This window comes from Aquarana catesbeiana, linkage group LG01 (genome assembly GCF_042186555.1).
Source record: "Aquarana catesbeiana isolate 2022-GZ linkage group LG01, ASM4218655v1, whole genome shotgun sequence".
In the NCBI taxonomy this organism is placed as follows: Eukaryota; Metazoa; Chordata; class Amphibia; order Anura; family Ranidae; genus Aquarana; species Aquarana catesbeiana.
In genome coordinates this window covers 934,384,603-934,409,316 of record NC_133324.1, presented here as the reverse complement: position 1 = coordinate 934,409,316, position 24,714 = coordinate 934,384,603, and the positions used below count along the sequence as shown (strand labels likewise).

At 47.1% G+C, this 24,714-nt stretch overlaps 1 protein-coding gene across 1 annotated transcript in view; it reads left to right on the top strand.

The window, feature by feature from the left end:
* Positions 1–20,588: 20,588 nt before the first annotated feature.
* The window catches only part of RAB11FIP5 (RAB11 family interacting protein 5), a gene marked incomplete in the record, with an annotated part of 102,098 nt that continues 97,972 nt past the window's right edge, over positions 20,589–24,714 (top strand). Inside the window, 1 exon segment of the mRNA XM_073611063.1 lies at positions 20,589–20,863.

The window sequence follows — 24,714 nt, the reverse complement described above, 5'->3', positions numbered from 1 at the left end:
TTAGATCAGAGTCCCCTTTGTATCAGTGCCCCCCTTAGAGACCCCCCCTATTAGATCACAGTCTGCTTATATCAGTGCCACCCCTTAGAGACCCCCCCCCCCTATTAGATCAGAGTCTGCTTATATCAGTGCCACCCCTTAGAGACCCCCCCCATTAGATCAGAGTGCTCTAATATCAGTGCCATCCCTTAGAGACCCCCCATTAGGTCATAGTCCCCCTATATCAGTGTCCCCCTTAGATCAGAATCCCCTTATATCAAAGCCCCCTTAGAGACCCCCCTATTAGGTCAGAATCCCCTTATATCAGTGCCCCCCTTAGACACACCCTTTTAGGTCAGAATCCCCTTATATCAGTGCCCCCCTTAGACACACCCTTTTAGGTCAGAATCCCCTTATATCAGTGCCCCCCTTAGACACACCCTATTAGGTCAGAGTCCCCTTATATCAGTGCTCACCTTAGAGACCCAAAAAAATATACATTGAAAAAATGCAGTGCAACCTCCCCCTATAATTACTGTATATCAATTCATATGTGAAAAAATAATTGTGAACTATGGTGGAAACCCCCAAGTATTAACCACTTAAGGACCGGAAGATTTTCCCCCTTAATGACCAGACCATTTTTTGCGATTCGGCACTGCGTTACTTTAACTGACAATTGCGCGGTCGTGCGATGCTGTACCCAAACAAAATTGACATCCTTTTTCCCACAAATAGAGCTTTCTTTTGGTGGTATTTAATCACCTGCAGTTTTTATTTTTTGCGCTATAAACAAAAAAAGACTGACAATTTTGAAAAAAAAAAAATTATTTTACTTTTTGCTATAATAAATATCCCCCCCAAAAATTTTCTTCATTAGTTTAGGGCAATATGTATTCTTCTACATATTTTTGGTAAAAAAAAAATCGCAATAAGCGTATATTGATTGGTTTGCACAAAAGTTATAGCGTCTACAAAATAAGGGATAGATTTATGGCATCTTTATTAATTTTTTTTTTTTTTACTAGTAATGGCAGTGATCAGCGATTTTTAGCAGGACTGCAACATTGCTCTGATTACTGTATAACTGACACTGGCAGGGAAGGTTGAACACTAGGGGGCGATCAAGGGGTTAAATGTGTTCCCTGGGAGGTGTTTCTAACTGTGGGGGGGAGGGGATTGAATGAAGGAGGAGAGAGATCACTGTTCCTGATCACTAGGAACAGCAGATCTCTCTACTCCCCTGTCAGAAAGGGGATCTGTTTGTTTACATTGACAGATCCCCGTTCTGGCTCTCTGTTGAGCAATCCCGGGTGGCGGGCGGACATCGCGGCCGCCAGCTACGCGCATTGGCTTCCCCGCTGTGCAGTGTGCGTGCGTGTGCCTGCTATAGCTCTTAAAAGAGCCGACGTACAGCTACGGCGATTTGCGGAAACGAGCCAAAACTAATACTTGAATCACCCCTGGGGGTTTCCAAAATCATTCACAATCATTTTTCCACATATGAAATTATATAATTATAGGGGGTGGTTGCACTGCATTTTTTTTTTTTTTGTTTCTTAAGGTGTGGGAATACATATCAGTGCTAGCAGCAGCCCAACAATGAGTTTTATTACTACGTTTTTCATTTTTTTAATACATATCAGAGTCCCCTTATATCAGCGACCCCCCTTAGAGACCAGCCGTTGGTCTCTAAGGGGGGATCGCTGATCTATTAGGGGTCTGTAAGGAGGGGTGCCGATAAAAGGTTACTCTGATATAATTGGAGGGCCGGGGGGGGGGGGTGCTGATATAAGTAGACTCTGATCTAATAGTAGATCTGTAAAGGGGGTGCTGAGTTTCGATCTAAATGTTGGTCAACAAACATTAGATCAGCACTCAGCCCCCCCCCGAGACCCCTATTAGCTCACAGTCCCCTTATATCAGTGCCCCCCCCTTCATTAGAGACCTCCATTAGATCAGAGAGACCCTCCTATGCCAGCGCTCCCTGCCCTCTTTAAGACCCCCATTAGATAGATTGCCTTACCAGTGAGACCCTGGAGCTGCTGCAAGGCAGGAAGTGTAGGAGGCTGGGAACCGCAGTTGGGGGGGGGGGGGGGGGAGCGGCTGTGGCTCCTCTAGGGTTATTTTCCTCCTCTTCAGTGTGCGCACAGTGTCAAAAGTGTGTCATCAGTTGGTAGGACACTGGCGGTCCCAGCAACCAATGACTGCAATGCAAAGGAGATCATTGAGGTTTGGGGGCAGAGGTGCCCGCTGGGGGAGAAGGTAGAGAGCACAGGCAGGCAGGAAGGCAGGCGCTGCTGACAAGAGCAGAGCCCAGTGCTGGAACTTGGCCATGCCGTCTTGCCCACCCCCCCCCACACACACACACACACACACATCGGCGGAACTCCAAGGCCCGGTTGCAAGTGCGACTCTGGTAGTTCCACCACTGTCCTGTAGATTGGGCAGCAGAGGTCAGAGTATTTATAGAGTGCTTTATTAACAAGTCTGGGCATCCATAATACATGTGTGGGCTTCTGAGTAGAATGGGAACAGAAATGGGAACTAACTTGTACAAAGTAGAGAACGTACAGTATATACATGCTATACATGTAACAACTCTAAACAGTGACATCTACAGGCCAGAGGTATGAACACCACAGTGAAGATTGCTGAATAAACCAAGGAGTGGGGCTGAAGATGGGAAGACAATGATGTGAAAATTGAAAGACAATAAATGTGTTCCTGTCAGAAACCATGAAATCAGACCGAGACAGAAGTACAGTTAAATCACACTTGTTTCATAATAAAAGTAAACAGAACAAACGTAGTCAAAACATAGCCAGAGTTCAGGAACCGAAACAGATAGTCAGACAAGCCAAACGTCAGTGAGCCAGAGATGAGCGTAGTAAAACAGCAAGCAGGACCTGGAGCCAGAAGGGATGTCAGCCAAGCAAGTCTTTTAACAGGAATGCAGGAAAGCGTCTCTGTGATGTTGACTAAGGCGAAGGCAGAGATCCTCTGGACTGGACGGCTTAAGTAGGCAGGACTGACGAGCAGGATATCATCAACAGCTGAGTACCTATGGAGAGATAGGAGATGGCAATTAGCCAACAGCTGAGCGGTCAGCTCTGAGAAGGAAGGGCTGAGCCCAGCCCTGACAGTTGCTCAGCTACATGGGAATGGTTTAGGATGAACCAATCAAAATGCAATGCCATTCGTGAAAGCTGAAATTTTTCTTGTTTTTTTATGCCCTATAGCTTTAGTGTGGCAACTTAATTGTAATGAAGGATGCCCCACATCATGCTGCTCTCCCTCTCCCCCTTCTGTCCATGTCCCCAATTCAGCTATGAATTTTGCAGCTGTGGTGGTAACTCTGCACATGCTCAGTTTTCAGTGAGTTTCTATGCTAGGCATTTCCTCCCCATCACATCTGAGCAGCCCATATGACTATAGAGTCACACATGTGGGCGTATACACAGTGAAAAGCTCCCAACTGTCCCTGATTCAGAGGGACTGTCCCTGATTTGTCCCTCTGCCCCTCATTCCTCCTCATTTGTCCCTCATTTTGGTCTGATCTATATAGTTGTAAATAAAATGCACTTTTTATCTTTCAAAAAGTGTTTCCCAGTGTTAAACCTTTCATCTGATTTCTAAACTGCTGCATTTGTAAATTTCAAAAGCCAATATAAAGGAATAGTAGTGGTAAATAATAATAAAAAAAGCCCATGTGGGTTTAACTAAACTTTTTTGGGGGTTAATTCTCCATTAAGGGGGCGTGTCCTATTTCTACATACTTTTGCTAGTAGGTAAGTAAGTAAGTAAGTTGGGAGGTATGCACAGTGGTAAATGACAGCCCACTCCCTCCCATCCTCCTCCTTGTCCACTAACCAGCTAAACACAATGGGGGCGAGATATTACATGTAGATTCATGGAGGCTTCACCTCCCTGTTATTCTAAGACACAGGCTGTGACTGGCAGAAATCCACCCACACCATGTTATTGCCAAAAAAATAATAAAGATTTGATTTGAAATATAGATTTGCATGACAATTTAAAACAGTTTATTGAAATTATTTCTTTATTTTTATTCTGTATTTCAAAGGCAGTTTTTTTTTTTTTTTAACATGTGACCAGCAGCAGAGAACTAGAAGCTCCTCCTGCTTATGTTTCCCTGCAGACAGGCTGGGAAAGATCTAGGTCATGTGACAGCTGTATATCCATTAGGGAAAAGGTACTTATATGGTTATTTTTATTAAAATATTTACAGGGCCATCATCCATATACAGAAAAAGATGGGACAATGTAAATTAATCAGTGTATGTTTAGTATCACTTTAATAGCTTGGAACTCGGGACTGTAAATAAATCTCCTGAAGAGGATCTAGCCCCCCCCCCCAGCCTCCCTTTTCCTGTAAGTTACATGCAGTGAAAGCAAAGATGGAGGAGGGGGAAGGGGGCGGGTCCCCGTCAAGAGCTTTTGTCACAGTTCAGCCCGGCGTCCAAAGCTATTACCCCAACCACACTAAAGCTTTAGAGCAAAATAAACCAAAAAATCTAAACTCCAGCTATAAGGAATCCCACCATGAAAGGAACATGGAAGCTGTCGTAAACCATAGTTGGCTGCAGTTGAAATGTAAAGGTTATTTTTTAATAACATCAGACTAAAATAAAAATTATTCTCATCCCTCCAGCGCCCTTCCGCTGCTCCATCCCAAAATACCTGGTGCTTCCAGGATTAGGGGAGCATGGAACCTCCAACCATATTGCAGTGCCTGGAACTAGTAGCCAATCCCTAGATCTGAGCACTGTCACATACAGGAGGGTGTGATGTCACTGCTCTCTCTGAGCTCTAACACCGGACTACACTGAATATCTTGTCAGTGACTGGAACAGAGGAAGGAAAGTCAAGGGAGTGCTGGAGAGGTGAGGTGCAGTGGGTTGGGTGGGCAGCTTTAAAAAGACACTGTGGCTTTCCTCTCAATAATGGGTAAGGTAATAATGTCTTTTTAAACTACCTGTCAGGTTCTTTTATCTCTTGGGGTCTCTATTAGGGAGATCCCTGTGCTCTGCTGTGCCCATTATGAGAGGTCCCCACCATCCCTGTGCTGAGTTCCCAAGTCTGTACACCTGCTGTGCCCATTATGAGGGGTCCCCACCAACCCTGTGCTGAGTTCCTGGGTCTGTACACCTGTTGCACCTATTATGATGGGTTCCCACCATCCCTGAGCTGAGTTTCCTGGTCCACACACCCGCTGTGCTTATTATGAGGGGTTCCCACCATCTGTGCACTGAGTTCCTGGGTTTTCATACCTGCTGTGTCCATTATAGGGGTCCCCACCATCCCTGTGCTGAGTTCCTGGGTCTATACACCTGCTGTGCCCATTATGAGGTGTACCCACCATCCCTACACTGAGTTCCCAGGTCTGTACACCTGTTGCACCTATTATGAGGGGTTCCCACCACCCCTGTGCTGAGCTCCCTGGTCCAAACATCTGCTGTGCCCATTATGACAGGTTCCCACCATCCCTGTGCTGAGTTCCTTGGTCTATACACCTGCTGTGTTCATTATGAGGGGTTCCCACCATCTCTGCACTGAGTTCCTGAGTTTTCATACCTCCTTCGTCCATTATGGGGGCCCCCACCATCCCTGTGCTGAGTTCCTGGGGCTGTACACCTGTTGTGCCCATTATGAGGGGTTCCATCTATCCCCGTGCTGAGATCCTGGGTCTGTACACCTGCTGTGTCCATTATGAGAGGTTCCCACCATCCCTGTGCCGAGTTTCCAGGTCTGTACACCTGCTGTGCCCATTATGAGGGGTTCCCACCATTCCTGTTCAGAGTTCCCTGGTCTGCACACCTGCTGTGCCATTATGATGGGTTCTCACTATCCATGCACTGGGTTCCCATGTCTATAAACACGCTGTGCCCATTTTGAAGGGTTCCCACCTTCACTGTGCTGAATGTCCAGGTCTGTATACCTGCTGTGTCCATTATGAGGGGTTCCCCCCATCCCTGTGCTGAGTTCCTGGGCCTGTACACCTGCTTTGCCCATTATGAGGGGTCCCTGCCATCCCTGTGCTGAGTTCCCAGGTCTGTACACCTGCTGTGCCCATCATGAGGAGTTCTGACCATCCCTGTGGTATGTTCCTGGGTCTGTACACTTGCTTTGCCCATTATGAGGGGTCCCCACCATCCCTGTGCTGAGCTCCCAGGTCTGTACACCATATGTGCACATTATGAGGGGTTCCCACCATCTCTCTTACTTTATTTTGATCTTACTTGATCTCAGAAGTATATGGTGACCGCAGATGATGCCTGAACAAATATAGCACCATCCTTCTGGAGAGAAAAGTAGAAAAAAAATTGTTAGGGGGAGCGATATCTGATGCTAGGTCAATTTTAATTCAGAGAGCCCCTCTAATCAGCGGTGTGAATGATGCGGAGTGTTCCCAGTTGTTCCCTGATAGGTCGCACAAGGCTGCACAAGCTGCTCTCATATTCAGTTTCATCAGCGTCATGGCTGAAGGTCAGCGCGTCCGAGCGTTACAGAGAATTACCAGCTGAAGAATATTCTTCTCTGTGATGGGAGCAAAAAATGTGTTTTATAGAGACAAGGGGTCATCTCATTGAACACATCTCTGATGACACAATCCCATACTCAGCAAATGCTGCACAATGACTCACACTGGCTTTATACAATAATAGAAGAAAACTCCAAAAATAGTGTGTGCATGTATATACAGTATATACTCATAGCTCCCAACTGTCCCTGATTTGGAACAAAATCCCTCTGTCGCTCTTTCCTCCTCATTTGTCCCTCATTTTGGTCTGATCTATATAGTTGTATATGAAATGAACTATTTATCTTTCAAAAAAGCCAGTATAAAGAAATAGTAGTGGTAAAAAAAATAAAAAAAAACACTTGTGGGTTTAATTAATAGTTCAACAACTGAATCATCAGGGTGTTCGACCGTTTGTTCGGCCCGCCGAACAACCACAATGCACTGTGCCGCCAGAAGCAGTGCATTGGAAGCCCCGATTAGCTGAAGCAATGAAAGCTTTGCCCAATAGGGGCACATAATATAGCACCGTCAGAGCCATGATTGGACGCTGTCATGATGACTCTATCCAATCATGGCTCATTGCTCTTAGTCTAGTGTGACCAGACATCCCCGGTTTCTGGGGACATTCCCCAGATTGAGGACACTGTCCCCGGACCAAGTCTGTCCCCAGTTTTGTCCCCGGATTGGATTTGAACAGGGGCTGGGGCAATTTCAAAGACAGCTTGTGCAGAATAAATAGAAAAAATCTGAATTGCACCCCCCCCTCTCCTCTGCCGCTCCTACTAGCTTATGGGGGTTTATTTTTTCCATTATCTGTACCCCTTTCTGATGATCATGTGCTGGTCGGAGAGGAGGGACTATTTCTTCAGTTTTGGGCGCATGCCCATTCAGCTCCACTCGCATGTTCTTCTGCCTTGGCTCAAGTCCCGGCCAGCCGCCTGCCTGCTTATCTCCTTGCCTTCCCTGGTGGAGTGATCTTCCTCTGCTCCCCACCCAGTAGTAGCCGGGGCCCTAAGAGTAAAGCCCCATACACACTATCAGATTTTCTGCTAATTTTTGTCTTCAAATTTACCAAAACCATGTAGTGCAAGGGCTTGCCTGATTGCATACAAATTGAAACTCCTAAGTTTTGACCTCATATTATATGGTTTTGGTAAATCTGAAGAAAAAAATCATCAGAAAATCTGATAGTGTGTATGGGGCTTTAGACTTGACAGGCTGTGAGGCGGGCGGCGGCAGCGGGGACGGGCAAAGAGTCGTCGATTGCTGCCATTACTAGTAAAAAAAAATATATGTCCCCGATTTCATTTTAAAAATCTGGTCACCTTATCTTAGTCCCATCCCACACTATTAAAATATTCTTCCCATAGCAGCCTTTTGCAGTGCGATATTGGCGTGGAAAGTGATAGAACAGGGCTCTGTTCAGTGCTACTAGTAAATTAGTGTGCTATAGTGTGCTATTGTGATTCTATTGTGAGTGTAAAGTATCAGTTTAGTGTGAATATAGTAATAGTGCAGTGTGAGTGTAGTTTGACCGTTCATTTGTACTTTAGTGTCAGTTTAGCTCAGTACATTGCAGTGCGTTAGTGCACGTTTATTGCAGTATATTTCAGTGTGTTATTCCACATTTACCGCAGTATATTGCAATGCGTTGTGCACACGTTTAACGCAGTATATTTCAGTGCGTTGGTGCACGTTTACCGCAGTATAGTGCAGTGCATTAGTGCATGTTTAATGCATTATATTGCAGTGCGTTATTGCACGTTTACCACAGTATATTACAGTGCGTTAGTGCACGTTTACCACAGTATATTGCAGTGCGTTAGTGCACGTTTAATGCTGTATATTTCAGTGCATTGGTGCATGTTTACCGCAGTATATTGCAGTGCATTAGTGCACATTTAACACAGTACATTCCAGTGCAGTATTTTTCAGTGCGTTAGTGCATGTTTAACCACTTCCCGCCCAGCCTATAGCAAAATGACGGCCGGGTGGTGGTTCAGTTATCCTGACTGGGCGTCATATGATGTCCAGCAGAATAACAGCCACCGCGCCCGTGGGGGCGCGCATTGCGGCGATCGGTGGTGCGGTGTGTCAGTCTGACACACCGATCTCGGTAAAGAGCCTCACGGCTGATCACGATATAGACAGGAAGAGCCGTTGATCGGCTTTTCCTCACTCGCGTCTGACAGACGCGAGTAGAGGAGAGCCGATCGGCGGCTCTCCTGACAGAGGGGGTCTGCGCTGATTGTTTATCAGCGCAGCCCCCCCTCGCATGCCCACACTGGAGCACCAGGGAAGCCACCAGGACCACCAGGGAAGTCCCCAACATGTGGATGGTCAGGTACGTACCCCATGGCTAGCCACATGTATAAAAATATGCCAAATATATGTCAATCAGTGCCCACAAATGGGCACTGATTGATGCCAAGTGATGACAAGTGATGCCCAGCAATGCCAGCCATCAGTGTCCATCAGTGCCACCTCTCAGTGCCCATCCATGCCCATCAGTGCCCATCTATCAGTCACCATCAGTGCCCATCCGTTTCACCCATCAGTGCCACCCATAAGTACCCATCAGTGCCACCCAGAAGTACCCATCAGTGCCGCCTATGAGTGCCCATCAGTGCCGCCTATGAGTTCCCATCAGTGCCGCATACCAGTGCCACCTATCAGTGCCCATCAGTGCCGCCTATCAGTACCTATCATCAGTGCCACCTCATTGATGCCACCTCATCGGTGCCCATGAGTGCCACCTCATCAGTGCCCGTCAGTGCAGCCATATCAGTGCCCATCATTGAAGGAGAAAAATTACTTATTTACAATTTTTTTTTAACAGAAACGAAGAAAAACTTTATTTTTTTTCAAAATTTTCAGTCTTTTATTTGTTGCGCAAAAAAAAAAAATCGCAGAGGTGATCAAATACCACCAAAAGCAATTGCCATTCAAATTGCAACAGCGCCGAAAGCTGAAAATTGGCTTGGGCAGTTAGGTGTATAAGTACCGGATATTGAAGTGGTTAATGGAGTATATTTCAGTGCGTTAGTGCACGTTTACCGCAGTAAATTGCACGCATCAGTGCAGTTTTACTGCAGTATATTATCGTTTATCAGTGGAGTGTGTTTGTGTAGTGAGTACTCAAGTTAAAGTGCACCAAACACCACTTTCCATTAATTAAAGTGCATCTACATACACATTTCCTCATCTTTATAAAATTTTGTTAACAAGCCCCCATCATGTCTGGGAGGCCCACACGGCGAGGCAGATGTTCCCATGGCACTGTGAGGGGGTCAGCAGCATCTGTGTCCACAGGCAAAGATGGACATGGTTTGTCCTAACGCAAGGCATCATCTCCTCTGTTTAGTGGTGTCGCCCGTGCTATCCAGCCACAGCATGCAGAAGAGGTGGTGTACTGGCTTACTAAACCATCCTCATGCTCCTCATCTTCCATCACTCAAGCAGAGACTAGTGAGCTATCCACCGCAGCTGCCAGAGTGGCTTATTGTGCGTCCTTGTCCACAGCTACTCCTGCCATAGCCCCAGCTTTAGGCATGGAGGTGTCAGCCACTTGCTCCTTGACGATGCACAGCCATTACTTGATTCAGATGTTGGTTCTGATGTTGAGGAAGGTAGGAATATGAGCCTACAGAGAGGAGAGAACACTGGTAAACAACAAATTCACAGTCATGTTCACCCAGCCACAGTCTATTGCCAAGTTGTCTCCAGTAATGATGAGGATTGATGATGATGAGGTCACTGACGCGACTTGGGTGCCTGATAGAGCAGAGGAGAGGAAAGTGAGGGTGAGGCACAACCCCAATGAGGCAGCCACCATGGAAGAGTAGAGAGCAGCCACCCTATTCCATCACATTGTGGAGCTGTTATCTCCCAGCCCACTTCCCACAGCTTAGCTGTCTGGGCCTTTTTTAGCACATGTGCAGCCGATCACACTGTTCCATTTTGCAAACTTTGCCTTAAACACATCAAGTGTGGCAAAAACACCAGTCATTTGGGTACCACATGCTTGACAAGGCATTTAATCTCCCACCACTCAGCCCTTTGGCAAGAGCACCTGAAAGCCACACAAAAGGGACGCAATTCTGCTCCTCCTTACTCCTCACCTTTCCGGTCTACCCCCGCTATACCTCATGACCTCTCAACAGCCTCCACCGACAGGGATGATGGTATAGCGAAGTGTCACAGGTCCTTGCAGCACATCTTCCAGAAGCACACCACCAGCTGTAAACTATAGCAGGCAAATTTATCTGCCCTGTCTGCTAACATATGCAAACATAAAAAATACAGTCACTGCCTGCCACATGCCACTGCCTGCCACATGCCCTAAATTCAAGCTTGTCAAAGCTACAGGCTTTACAACTCCTGCCTTTCCATCTGGTGGATTCTGCCCTTTTCTGTGATTTTGCAGAACGTGCTGTACCACAATAGCAGGTTCCCAGTCGCTATTTCTTTGCACGTAAGGCCATTCCAGCTCTGTACCATTATGTTGAAGGCAATGCTGTGGCATCGTTGGGCAAGGCAGTCAGTCGCAAGGTCCACGTTACTGCTGGCACGTGGCCCAGCAAGCATGGTCAGGGATGATATATTTTGTTCACAGCACACTGGGTAACTGCTTACAACTTGGAAGGATGCAGGACAGGGCTCAGTGCTGCAGCTTGTTGTGCCGCCACATCTCCATACACCTAGTGGCGATGATGCGAGATTTGTCAGCTCCACCCCCTCTTACTGCATGTCCACCTCTGCTGAATTGTCCTATGAACCTATCGGCCTCCTGGGCCGGTATCGCGGTTTCTTGATGACTTTGCTGCCTGGCTACCCTACTTTCTCTCCTCTGAAATACCCACTATAATTCTTGGTGACTTCAACATTCCTGTCAATGTTAACAGCCCGACTACAGCTAAACTTCTCGACTTAACCTCATCTTTTGACCTAACCCAATGGACACATACTTCTACTCACTCCAATGGTAATACCCTTGACCTTGTATTCTCCCATCTCTGCAACCATGGCAACCTCACCAATACCCCCTTTCCTCTCTCTGATCATAACCTCATTACTTTCACTGTATGCTTGCCTTCAACCACCCATCCCTCCAAGCAGCAAACAATTACTTGTAGAAACCTTCTCTTCTCTATTCTGCTACTGACCACCTATATGACATAATCTCTCCCCTGTCCTGTCCTGACCTGGCCACCTCTGTCTACAACAGTTCACTCTCATCATCACTAGATGTACTTGCTCCTCTAACCACACACAGAATCAGGCCCCGACCGTTACAACCCTGGCAAACTGACAACACTAGAAATCTCAAGAGAAATTGCCGTGCTCTTGAACGACTGTGGCGTAAAACCAAATGCCTGCAAGACTTCACCCTATATAAATCTGCCCTTCTAAAATACAATTCATGCCTCCATGCTGCCAAACAAGCCTACATTGTCTCTCTTTTTAATTCCTTGTCATCCAGTCCCTGTCGGCTCTTCTCAACCTTTGACTCTCTGCTTCGTCCCCCACCCCCTCTACCCACTAACTCACTCACTGCCCAAGAGATTGCCAATCACTTCAAAGACAAGATCGATGCCATTCGTGAGGATACCTCCACTGTGCGTACATCTTCCCCACCCAACATACCTTGCCTAACAGCACATTCAACACTCTCCTCTTTTGAATTGGCTACTACTGAAGGTTACAAAACTTTTCTCAGATGCCCACTTAACCAATTGGATCCTGTTATTATTATTATTATTATACAGGATTCATATAGCGCCGACAGTTTACGCAGCGCTTTACAACATTAGTGCAGACAGTACAAGTACAGTACAATTCAATACAGGAGGAATCAGAGGGCCCTGCTCATTAGAGCTTACAATCTAAGAGGGAGGGTCAAGTTATACAAAAGGGTAATAGCTGTGGGGGATGAGCTAATGGAGAAAATAGTGAAGTTGTTAGATAGAGGCAGGATAGGCTTCTCTGAAGAGGAAAGTTTTCAGGGATCGCCTAAAAGTGGATAAATTTGGTAACAGTCTGACAGATTGGGGTAGGGAATTCCAGAGGATAGGCAAGGCTCGGGAGAAGTCCTGGAGGCGGATATGGGAGGAGGTGATGAGGGAGCTAGAGAGCAGGAGGTCCTGGGAGGAACGAAGAGGGCAATTAGGTTGGTATTTTGAGACTAGGCTAGTGATGTAGCTGGGGGCAGAGTTGTGGATGGCTTTGTAACTTATTGTTAGTATTTTGAATTTAATTCGCTGGGCGAGTGGCAGCCAATGGAGGGATTGGCAGAGAGGGGTAGCAGACACTGTGCGGTTTGTAAGGTGGATGAGTCTGGCAGCAGCATTCCTGATGGACTGAAGGGGGATAGTCTATTTAAAGGTAAGCCAACGAGGAGGGAGTTGCAGTAGTCGAGGTGAGAGATAACCAGGGAGTAAATTAGGAGCTTTGTGGTTTCATTGGTTAGAAAGGGACGTAGTTTAGAGATGTTGCGGAGGTTGAGAAGGCAAGCTTTGGAAAGTGATTGGATGTGGGGCCGAAAGGAGAGTTCAGAGTCCAGGATAACACCTAGCACCTTGACATGTGGGGACGGGTGGATGGTTTTGCCATTGCTCTTGACAGACAAGTCAGGGGAAGAGGCACGTGGGGGAGGAAATATTATAAGCTCAGTTTTGGACAAGTTGGGTTTGAGGAAGTGGTGTGACATCCATACAGCTATGTCGGTTAGTAAGTTAGTGATGCGTGAGGAGACTGATGGAGTGAGTTGAGGGGTGGAGAGATAGATTTGTGTGTCGTCAGCATAGAAACGGTATTGAAAGCCGTGAGAGGCTATCAGCTGACCCAGGGAAGAGGTGTAGATTGAGAATAAAAGAGGTCCAAGAACAGAACCTTGGGGGACCCCGACAGAGATGGGAAGAGGAGTTTGAGGAAGTAGAATTGTAAGTTCCCTCACAACTACTACGGTCACCCTCTTCTTCTATCCTATGCTCCCTCACTCACATCTTCAATCTCTCCCTCTCTAGTGGCACCTTCCTCTCCCCTCTAAAACAGATCACTCTCATACTTAAAAAGCCCTCACTGGACCCTACCAACCTGAACAACTTAAGACCCATCTCATTGCTCCCATTCACCTCATTGCTCACCATTCACCTCTCATTGCTCCCATTCACCTCATTGCTCCCATTCACCTCTAGAACGCTTAGTCTACAACCGTCTTAGCTCCTACCTCAGTGAAAATAACCTTCTTGACCCTTTACAGTCTGGCTTTCGCTCGCAGCACTCCACAGAAACTGCCTTACTAAAACTCACTAACGATTTACTAACTGCTAAAACCAACAGTCAGTACTCCATACTCCTACTACTTGACCTCTCTGCGGCCTTTGATACTGTTGACCACCCGTTCCTTCTCAGTAAACTACATTCCCTTGGCCTCCAGGATTTCTCCAGAGCCTCTCCCATCCTCTGGAACTCGCTACCTGCACCTGTCCGGCTATCCCCTACTCTTGCTACCTTCAGGCGATCCCTGAAAATTCATCTCTTCAGGAAATCCTGTAATGTCTCTAACTAATCTTTTACCACTTCCATCAGCTCATTCCCCACAGTTACAACATTTGTACCACCTACCCCACCCTATTAGATTGTAAGCTCTTCTGAGCAGGGCCCTCTTAATCCTCCTGTATCTTATTGTATTATAACTGTATTGTCTCCCTTTTATACTGTAAAGCGCTGCGTAAACTGTTGGCGCTATATAAATCCTGTATAATGATAATAATAATAATAATAATGAACCACCACTACCCCCTAAGCATTTAAGGGGCTATTCAATGAGTCAGGCTAAAAGGTGCCATGCAGTGCTTCAGCTGGTCTGTGTAGGTGCTAGGAGCCATACCAGAGCAGAGATTCTTGCAGCTCTGCAGGGGCAGGCCCAGAGGTGGTTCACGCCACGCCTACTGGAGCCGGGAATAGTGGTGTGCGATAACGGCACAAACCTCCTGTCCACCCTTAGACAGGGAAAGTTGACACATGTCAACGAGTATGGTCCAACAACAGGCTCAGACGGGCTTGGCTTTTTTTCCCCCATGCCAATGGCTGCTGATAAGGATGCATGCACTATACTGTCACCATCTGAAGAGATGTCAAGGATGGTGAGCTGTGACAATGCATGCATCAATGACACAATCCCTGTTGTGTTCCTGCTGGAGCAATACAACTCTGTGTGGCATTATGGGCAGGGCACCGGAGGCAGAGCAGCGGGAGGATGAGAAGGACTTCCTTTCCTCTCAAGGCCCACTTTATGCCGACACTATTCTTGTGACGCCACACAACACACAAAATGAGAGGGAGGAGGAGGATTCTGGCAGTTTTGGAGGCATTTAAGCAGAGGATGGCATACTTCAACCCTTAACAGATGGTTTTCCATCCCCAAAACCCTTGAGAGTTGTACGTGGCTGGGAGGAGGCAGTTCAAGATACTGTAATCCTCAGTGACCCCGAGCAGTCTGCTTCTCATGCCTCCGCAAACTTGCTGTGCATGGGCTCCCTCATGCTTCAAAGCCTGCGAAAGGACCCGAGAATACGTGGCATCAAGGAGAAGGTCACTTTTGGCCATTTTATTCTCTAGGGTGTTAGAAAAAAATGAAAGCTTGCAGTGAAAAATTTCTATTTTTTTGGCTTTATAAATGTCATTATTGCTGCAGCAGGTTCTATACACGATACAGATGGGCAACTTTACAGGCAGACTAAGGGGATCCCCAAGGCACTATATTTAAAGGATTTTTTCATATTTATTGTTATTTCTCATTTTTTATAGTTTCACTTTAACCACTAGCGGACCTGCCGCCGTCATTATACTGCGGTAGGTAGGCTCTCCTGGGCAAATCGACGTAGCTGTACGTCGGTCCTTTAAATCGCCTTAGCAGGTGTGCGTGCGCCGCCTCGTGACGTAGGAGCTGATACACGTGCCCAGCAGCCGCCATGTCAGCTGGGCACCCGCGATTGCTCCTGAGAGGGTGAGAACGGGGGATCTGTCAATGTAAACAGACAGATCCCCCGTTTTGTAATGGAGAGGAGAGAGATCTGCTGTTTTTAGTGAATAGAAGCAGTGATGTCTTGCTACTCCCAGTCACTACACTGCCCCCACAGTTAGATACACCTCCCTAGGACACACGTAACCCCTTGATCGCCCCCCTAGTTAACCCCTTCCCTGCCAGTGACATTTATACAGTAATCAGTGGCTATTTTTAGCTCTGATCGCTGTAGAAATGTCAATGGTATAAAAAATGTATCAAAAGTGTCCGATCTGTCTGCCGCAATGTCGCAGTCCAGCTAAAAATCGCAGGTCGCCACCATTACTAGTAAAAAAAAAAATAATAAAAATGCCATAAATCTATCCCCTATTTTGTAGACGCTATAACTTTTGCGCAAACCAATCAATATACGCTGATTGTGATTTTTTTTAATCAAAAATATGTAGAATATATATTGGCCTAAACTGATGAATACATTTTTTCATTTTATTTTTTTGTGGATATTATAGCAAAAAGTAAAAAATATATATTTTTTCAAAATTGTCGCTCTTTTTTGTTTATAGCGTAAAAAATAAAAACCGCAGAGGTGATCAAATACCACCAAAAGAAAGCTCTATTTCTGGGAAAAAAAGGACGTCAATTTTGTTTGGGTACAGCGTAACACAACCGCGCAATTGTCAGTTAAAGCTGCATTAGTCGGGGAGGCTCTGCATTAGTTGGATGGTTGTGTTGTATGGTCAGGCTCTGCATTAGTTGGAGGGTTGTGTTGTATGGTCAGGCTCTGCATTAGTCGGAGGGTTGTGTTGTATTGTCGGGCTCTGCATTAGTCGGACGGTTTGTGTTGTATGGCTGAGCTCTGCATTAGTCGGACGGTTTGTGTTGTATGGTCGGGCTCTGCATTAGTCGGACGGTTGTGTTGTATGGTCGAGCTCTGCATTAGTCGGACGGTTGTGTTGTATGGTCGGGCTCTGCATTAGTCGGACGGTTGTGTTGTATGGTCGGGCTCTGCATTAGTCGGAGGGTTGTGTTGTATGGTCGAGCTCTGCATTAGTCGGACGGTTGTGTTGTATGGTCAAGCTCTGCATTAGTCGGACGGTTGTGTTGTATGGTATGGGTCTGCATTAGTCGGACGGTTGTGTTGTATGGTCGAGCTCTGCATTAGTCGGACGGTTGTGTTGTATGGCCGGGCTCTGCATTAGTCGGACGGTTGTGTTGTATGGTCGAGCTCTGCATTAGTCGGACGGTTGTGTTGTATGGCCGGGCTCTGCATTAGTCGGACGGTTGTGTTGTATGGTCGAGCTCTGCATTAGTCGGACGGTTGTGTTGTATGGTCAAGCTCTGCATTGGTCGGAGGGTTGTGTTGTATGGTCGAGCTCTGCATTAGTCGGACGGTTGTGTTGTATGGTCAAGCTCTGCATTGGTCGGAGGGTTGTGTTGTATGGTCGAGCTCTGCATTAGTCGGAGGGTTGTGTTGTATGGCCGGGCTCTGCATTAGTCGGAGGGTTGTGTTGTATGGTCGGGCTCTGCATTAGTAGGACGGTTGTGTTGTATGGTATGGGTCTGCATTAGTCAGAGGGTTGTGTTGTATGGTCGAGCTCTGCATTAGTCGGACGGTTGTGTTGTATGGCTGAGCTCTGCATTAGTCGGAGGGTTGTGTTGTATGGTCAAGCTCTGCATTAGTCGGACGGTTGTGTTGTATGGTCGGGCTCTGCATTAGTCGGAGGATTGTGTTGTATGGTCGGGCTCTGCATTAGTCGGAGGGTTGTGTTGTATGGCCGGGCTCTGCATTAGTCGGAGGGTTGTGTTGTATGGTCGAGCTCTGCATTAGTCAGACGGTTGTGTTGTATGGTCGGGCTCTGCATTAGTCGGACGGTTGTGTTGTATGGTCGGGCTCTGCATTAGTCGGAGGGTTGTGTTGTATGGTCGGGCTCTGCATTAGTCGGAGGGTTGTGTTGTATGGTCGGGCTCTGCATTAGTCGGACGGTTTGTGTTGTATGGCTGAGCTCTGCATTAGTCGGACGGTTTGTGTTGTATGGTCGGGCTCTGCATTAGTCGGACGGTTGTGTTGTATGGTCGAGCTCTGCATTAGTCGGACGGTTGTGTTGTATGGTCGGGCTCTGCATTAGTCGGAGGGTTGTGTTGTATGGTCGAGCTCTGCATTAGTCGGACGGTTGTGTTGTATGGTCAAGCTCTGCATTAGTCGTACGGTTGTGTTGTATGGTCGAGCTCTGCATTAGTCGGACGGTTGTGTTGTATGGTCAAGCTCTGCATTAGTCGTACGGTTGTGTTGTATGGTATGGGTCTGCATTAGTCGGACGGTTGTGTTGTATGGTCGAGCTCTGCATTAGTCGGATGGTTGTGTTGTATGGTCGAGCTCTGCATTAGTCGGACAGTTGTGTTGTATGGTATGGGTCTGCATTAGTCGGACGGTTGTGTTGTATGGTCGAGCTCTGCATTAGTCGGACGGTTGTGTTGTATGGCCGGGCTCTGCATTAGTCGGATGGTTGTGTTGTATGGTCGAGCTCTGCATTAGTCGGACGGTTGTGTTGTATGGTCAAGCTCTGCATTGGTCGGAGGGTTGTGTTGTATGGTCGAGCTCTGCATTAGTCGGACGGTTGTGTTGTATGGTCGAGCTCTGCATTAGTCGGAGGGTTGTGTTGTATGGCCGGGCTCTGCATTAGTCGGAGGGTTGTGTTGTATGGTCGGGCTCTGCATTAGTAGGACGGTTGTGTTGTATGGTATGGGTCTGCATTAGTCGGAGGGTTGTGTTGTATGGTCGAGCTCTGCATTAGTCGGACGGTTGTGTTGTATGGCTGAGCTCTGCATTAGTCGGAGGGTTGTGTTGTATGGTCAAGCTCTGCATTAGTCGGACGGTTGTGTTGTATGGTCGGGCTCTGCATTAGTCGGAGGATTGTGTTGTATGGTCGGGCTCTGCATTAGTCGGAGGGTTGTGTTGTATGGCCGGGCTCTGCATTAGTAGGAGGGTTGTGTTGTATGGTCGAGCTCTGCATTAGTCGGACGGTTGTGTTGTATGGTCGAGCTCTGCATTAGTCGGAGGGTTGTGTTGTATGGTCGGGCTCTGCATTAGTCGGAGGATTGTGTTGTATGGTCGGGCTCTGCATTAGTCGGAGGGTTGTGTTGTATGGCCGGGCTCTGCATTAGTCGGAGGGTTGTGTTGTATGGTTGAGCTCTGCATTAGTCGGACGGTTGTGTTGTATGGTCGAGCTCTGCATTAGTCGGACGGTTGTGTTGTATGGCTGAGCTCTGCATTAGTCGGAGGGTTGTGTTGTATGGTCGAGCTCTGCATTAGTCGGACGGTTGTGTTGTATGGTCGAGCTCTGCATTAGTCGGACGGTTGTGTTGTATGGTCGAGCTCTGCATTAGTCGGAGGATTGTGTTGTATGGTCGGGCTCTGCATTAGTCGGAGGGTTGTGTTGTATGGCCGGGCTCTGCATTAGTCGGAGGGTTGTGTTGTATGGTCGAGCTCTGCATTAGTCGGACGGTTGTGTTGTATGGTCGAGCTCTGCATTAGTCGGACGGTTGTGTTGTATGGTCGAGCTCTGCATTAGTCGGACGGTTGTGTTGTATGGCTGAGCTCTGCATTAGTCGGAGGGTTGTGTTGTATGGTCGAGCTCTGCATTAGTCGGACGGTTGTGTTGTATGGTCAAGCTCTGCGTTGGTCGGAGGGTTGTGTTGTATGGTCGGGCTCTGCATTAGTCGGAGGGTTGTGTTGTATGGTCAAGCTCTGCATTAGTCGGACGGTTGTGTTGTATGGTCGAGCTCTGCATTAGTCGGACGGTTGTGTTGTATGGTCAAGCTCTGCATTGGTCGGAGGGTTGTGTTGTATGGTCGGGCTCTGCATTAGTCGGAGGGTTGTGTTGTATGGTCGGGCTCTGCATTAGTCGGAGGGTTGTGTTGTATGGCTGGGCTCTGCATTAGTCGGAGGGTTGTGTTGTATGGTCGGGCTCTGCATTAGTTGGACGGTTGTGTTGTATGGTCGGGCTCTGCATTAGTCGGGCAGTTGTGTTGTATGGTTGAGCTCTGCATTAGTCGGACAGTTGTGTTGTATGGTCGAGCTCTGCATTAGTCGGACGGTTGTGTTGTATGGTCGAGCTCTGCATTAGTCGGACGGTTGTGTTGTATGGTCGAGCTCTGCATTAGTCGGACGGTTGTGTTGTATGGTCGAGCTCTGCATTAGTCGGACGGTTGTGTTGTATGGTCGGGCTCTGCATTAGTCGGGCAGTTGTGTTGTATGGTCGAGCTCTGCATTAGTCGGACAGTTGTGTTGTATGGTCGAGCTCTGCATTAGTCGGACGGTTGTGTTGTATGGTCGAGCTCTGCATTAGTCGGACGGTTGTGTTGTATGGTCGAGCTCTGCATTAGTCGGATGGTTGTGTTGTACGGCCGGTCTCTGCATTAGTCGGAGGGTTGTGTTGTATGGTCGGGCTCTGCATTAGTCGGATGGTTGTGTTGTACGGCCGGTCTCTGCATTAGTCGGAGGGTTGTGTTGTATGGTCGGGCTCTGCATTAGTCGGAGGGTTGTGTTGTATGGTCGGGCTCTGCATTAGTCGGACGGTTGTGTTGTATGGTCGGGCTCTGCATTAGTCGGAGGGTTGTGTTGTATGGCTGGGCTCTGCATTAGTCGGAGGGTTGTGTTGTATGGTCGAGCTCTGCATTAGTCGGAGGGTTGTGTTGTACGGCCGGGCTCTGCATTAGTCGGAGGGTTGTGTTGTATGGTCGAGCTCTGCATTAGTCGGATGGTTGTGTTGTACGGCCGGTCTCTGCATTAGTCGGAGGGTTGTGTTGTATGGTCGGGCTCTGCATTAGTCGGAGGGTTGTGTTGTATGGCTGGGCTCTGCATTAGTCGGAGGGTTGTGTTGTATGGTCGAGCTCTGCATTAGTCGGAGGGTTGTGTTGTACGGCTGGGCTCTGCATTAGTCGGAGGGTTGTGTTGTGTGGTGTGGCTGAGCTCTGCATTAGTCGGACGGTTTGTGTTGTACAGTCGGGCTCTGCATTAGTCGGACGGTTGTGCCATGATTAGGCGGTAGTTGAGAAGCTGTGTTGTCATATGGTTAGGCTCTGCATTAGTCGCATGGCTGTGTTATATAGCTGGGCTCCTCCTCTCCCTCCCTCCTCTCTGAACACAGAAGAAAGTTAGTTTGCAGCAGATCTGCAGGAGCCGCCTGGTCTCACCCTTGTGCTGGGAGTGCAGACAGACAGGATCCCCTCCCTGGACAGACATCTCTGGGGTTTCCTCACCGACAAGCATTGCAAAGTTCCCCCCCTGCACCATGAGTGTCAGCTGAGAGGTAAGCAGCCCTGTTATGTCTTTCCCTGCATGCCTCTTCTCTATCAGACATCTGCCTGTGCTGCATTGGCCGGGCTGGGCTGCTCTGCAGTGGCTGCAGGATGGGGTTCTGCTCTGCAGTGTCCTCCATAGCTGTGTGCTGTGCAGAGCTCCCTGTGATTCCCCCACCCCCCCCTCCTCCATGGATCACATCTGCAGGGATGGGGGCTGCATGGAGTGACTTTGCATTGTTTTGCCTGCTGCTCTGCAAATGTTTATTATTCTATAGGGAGGACCCCCTACATCTCAGTGTCTTCTCGCTCAGGGGGCCACATTTGGGTTGTCAGGGCCCGACTCCATCCATAAGTGACAGTTCGATGTTGGGTGGAGCTCGGCAGGCTGAGTCATTCGCTGGCTCCATCCATCGCCCGGGGAATCCAGGACTGCGCTCTCCCAGTTCCCGGACGCATTCCGCCCACCTCGGAATTTTAGACTATTTTTTTTTACTTCTATAATTTTCAGGATACAAAATAAAACTCCGGCAGATCGGAGCTGGCCATACACTCTACAACCTGATTGTACAATCTCCCCTATGGTGGCCATACACTCTGAGATCTGAGGCCCCATTCACACCTAGTGGTTTTCTTATGAAACGGATAGGCTGCCCTTCGCGCAGCAAAGTAGCTCGTGTCACTTTTCATTATTATTATTATTATTATTATTATTATTATTATTCAGGATTTATATAGCACCAAAGTGCAGCACTTCACAATATGAGGGCACACAATACAGTTGCAATACAATGGGGAGTACAAGAGGAATCAGGGGGCCCTGCTCGTTGGAGCTTACAATCTAAAAGGGGAGGGTCGGTTGATACAAAAGGTAATGGCTGTGGGGGGGGGGGGGATGGGCTGATTGAGAAAGTTAAAAAAAAAAAAATTGGGGTTGATTTATTAAGGCTGGCCATACACTATACAATTTTTTTTTTTTCTTATTCAATTTCCTTTTAGATTTACCTTCAGCTATGTGGTGCAAGGGCCTGCCTGATTGCATACAAATTGAAAGGGCTTAGGTGTGACTTCGTATTATATGGTTTTGTTAAATCTAATGGAAAGTTGAACGAGAAAATTTGTATAGTGTATGGATAGCTCTAAATCTGGAGACTGTAAAATCTGGTGCAGCACTTCTTAGAAACCAATCAGCTTCCAGGTGTTCTTGTCAAAGTTTAATTGAAGAAGCTGATTGGCTACCATACACAGCTGCATTGGATTTTTAGTAAATCGCCCCCCCGTGGTGTATTATGGCCCGTACACGCGATCTGAAAATCAGACGACAGATCATCCGACTTTTTTTCGCTTAATAGTCGCAAGCTCCTTGAGGGTAGGGACCCATGTGAATGTACAATGTATATGTAAAGCGCTGCGTAAATTGACGGCGCTATATAAGTACCATAAATAATAGGTAGAAATTGAATAGGTTACTAAAGTCACAAATTCTCGTACGAGAGAAAAAAAAAAATCAGAAGTGATGTCATGTGTTGTAATGTATTTGTATTCTATTTTCGGACGACAACTGTACTGACTAAACTAAAATTGGTACTATCTGGTATTGTACGAGGAAAATTGTCGTGCTTGTCTGATCGGATGATTTGTCATGATCTGCTTTCGCAAGCTCTGTACTAACGTTCCGATTATCGTACGATCGTGTCGAAAGCGGTATTTTTCGTCCGATTTTCCGGGTCGTGTGTTCGGGCCATAAGTTTAGAAGCAGGATAGGCTTCTTTAAAGAGAAGGGTTTTTAGGGATCGTCTACAGATTGGACAGATTGGGGTAGGGAGTTCCAAAGGATGGGAGAGGCTCTGGAGACGAGCATGGGAGGAGGTGACAATGGAGCTAGAGAGCAGGAGGTCCTGGGAGGACCAAGAGAGCGGTTTGGTTGGTATTTTGAGTGCTTTTAAAAGTGCGTTTTTTTTGCTGCAAAATGCGCGTTTTTGGGGTGTCGTTAATGAGTGGGGATGCAAAATACGACCCGCTTTCCGTACTGTGTACAAAGAGACACGATTTATGCATGCCTTCTAACGAACGTTCAGGTGCGATTGTCTGAGCCGGGTAGAACAATCCCATTTATTGCCGTTTAACAATGAATGAGCCCGTGAAATGCAACTCGCATTTCGTAATGGGCGCAAAAAAATGCGTGATTATGCACACGTTCTACCGAGCTTCACCGGATCAGATAATGATCAGATCTATGGATTATTGAGAAGACTCCTATGGCGTCATCGATTGATAGCATAAAAGCGATCACTTTTAAATTTTGATCAATTTTTCTGATCAGTGTGGGTGGGAAAACCTAATCGTAGGAAAGCAGATAATCCAATGTGATTGTTCGGTGTATGACACATCGAGCAAACTTCTGATGGGTGTTTATGAGCCAGCAGTAAATCGATGGTGTATAAAATCGTTCTGCGTTTTGGAAACCATAACGTTACCAAAATTATGTAATAGGAGGACAAACCAAAACAACCAATGCTTTGGTTTTACTTAAACTGGTGCACACAGAATCTGGTTGCAGCTGTGCATAGTAACCAATCGGCTTCTAATGCCGGCCATACACGGTTCGAATTTCGTAAGAATTTTCTTTCGAAAATCGCATGAAAGAATTTTCGTATGAATTTCGCACCATAAGTGGGCTGCAACAACGGCCAATTTTAGTGCGGCAATCAAATTTGAGGAATCGGACATGTTGGAAATTTTTAGAAAAACAAACGATTTTCTAATCAATGATGGGAGAATCGTGCGAGAAATGTAATAAGAAAAGAAAATTTACGGAGAGCAAAAAAGATTCCCGGCCACAAATTCTTTTCTGTAGCAACATGCGATGAAATTGAAGGCTCGGTCGGCCGAATTTGGAAAATCAATGGTGGCACCATCGGATCACAAAAAAAACGAACATTCTGATTTTGAAAAGAAAATTCGTTCGAAATTCGACTGTGTATGGCCTGCTTAACTTTAGCTTGTTTGATTATACTTTTGACAATAAGACCCCTTTCACACTGGAGGCGTTTTTCAGGCACTTTAACGCTAAAAATGGCGCCTGAAAAAAACCTCAAAAGCCACTGCTCCTTAAGCGCCCCTGCCCACTGAAATCAAAGGGCAGTGCTTTGCGAGCGCCCACTAGCGGGGGTAAAAAGCGCCCCACTGCTAGCGCCGCAAAAATGATGGTAAATCGCCACTAAAACTAACGGCGCTTTAACCCCTGACGCCCGGGCACTGGCAGTGTGAAAGGGCTCTAAGTCTTGGTTCACACAGGGGCTGTTTCAAAGTCGCCAGACTCTGAAGCCGCCTCCATACAGCGCGACTTGCAAACAACTTCTGTAATAGAAGTCAATGCAAGTCGATCAGAAGTCGTCCCCAAAAGGGACGACTTGAGCCGCTCCGATTAGAACGGTTCCATTGCACTGAATGGAGCGTAACTTGTAAGGCGGCTAAGTCACCTGACAGGTCGCCTCGGTGTGAACTGAGAGTAAAACCCGGAAGCTGGTTACGCTGTACCAGATTCTGTGTGCGCCCTCGTTTAACGTTGCATGCGGCTTCAAAATCGCATAATTTTAAAGTTGAGTGTCAGTCGGACTTGGAAGACATCTGTGCGGCCTTACGTACAGATGTCTATGCAAGTCGCACCTGAATTTGCCAAAAATAGTGCAGGAACTACTTTTTTAATATTGATGCAGCATCGCACCAATTTGAACAGTACCATTGCCGGCAATAGGGTGCGACTTGACCTGTCAAATTTGCATGATAAGTTGTTTTTGGTGTGAACAGGGGGCTTAGTAAATCTCCCCCCTTTTGTATTCAGTACTTTGGGGTTGATTTA